Raw genomic sequence first — 1,319 nt, 5'->3', positions numbered from 1 at the left:
TATGAGGAATATATATTATCTATTTGTCTTCATTTCTGCTTCATAGACTTCTTAATATTTAGTCTGTGAAAATACAGAAAACATTTAGTATGCTCAGCGAATCATAACAAATGATAGCTGTACACCCAAGTCATGATTATAACTAAGCAATGGGTACAAATTTGGCAGGAAAACACTGATTTCCTATTATTGCTAATTGGTCAGATTGTTCATTTGCCCCCACTCTCAAGTAACACACAATTAATTTAACAAATAAAAGTAGATTTTAAATCTTTTCTAGTCTTATACCACATTAATGCTATCAAAGAAAGATTGTTTTTATATACATCTCTTACAATCTAAAATGTGAAATATAAATAGTATCTGTATTTCCAAATATTAAATAATTTAAAAATACTTTGAGTATCCACAGCAGGGAGAAAAAGGTTAAATTTTTTGGTCAAGATACAGAATGATTGATAGACTCTGTGCTATTTCAGTACTGAGGTCTCATATACTATCTTAGTAAGCTTTACAATTAAAACTTTTTATTTCAGAAAGTTTTTTGAAAAACTGAGTCCCCGAAAATCATTGAATATTTTAACAAACAGCTCATATGTACAAAATAACATTGCTGTCTTCAGTTCCTATAACTGATTTAACCCTCCACTATATTGACTCCTGTCCACAAAAACAAAACAAAACAAAAACAAACAAAAAATAAAACAAAACAGGAAACATTTTAGGTTTGCAAATAGGTAAATCTGGTAGGTATCTAATCTATTGAAAATCCAGACACCATGGAGTTTTTCTTTCACACACCCTCCTGCTCCTTCCCTAGATGTTGTCTACACATGGGGAAGTTGAAAATGGTGCTGGTCCACATGGTGCCTTACGCTGACTCTCACTGAACTCCAGCGGAGGAGTAGTTCTCCTGCCTGGTCTCCATGTCATGTCCACCTGTATAATGTATGGCCTGTTCTCAGCAAGGTGAGGAGCTGAGAGTCCAACCCCAGTCCACCCCTGCTGACATTTCATTAACTGTGTGGTCACATGGAGACTCAGCCATACTTTCGGTTTTGTACTGAGCCCACACTCTCTGCTCTATTGTTCTTGTACCTGTCAAGTTTGGCAACTACTGGGAAACTTTAAATTCATGATCAAGGACTCTGCAGCAGCTTATGAAATTCTACTACTTCTATAGATCACTAAGAACTGAAGCAGGCAGCTTGGGTTACTGAGGCCTTCTCAGCCCAGACACTCTCAGCTGCCGTATCTGTGCTGTTGTGCTCACTCTACATTGCGATAAAAGCACTCCGCTTTTCTGTCTCTTTCTAGAT

This window comes from Mustela nigripes, chromosome 1 (genome assembly GCF_022355385.1).
Source record: "Mustela nigripes isolate SB6536 chromosome 1, MUSNIG.SB6536, whole genome shotgun sequence".
NCBI classification, from domain to species: domain Eukaryota; kingdom Metazoa; phylum Chordata; class Mammalia; order Carnivora; family Mustelidae; genus Mustela; species Mustela nigripes.
The sequence above is the reverse complement of the archived record's forward strand: the minus strand, read 5'-3'. Positions refer to the sequence as shown.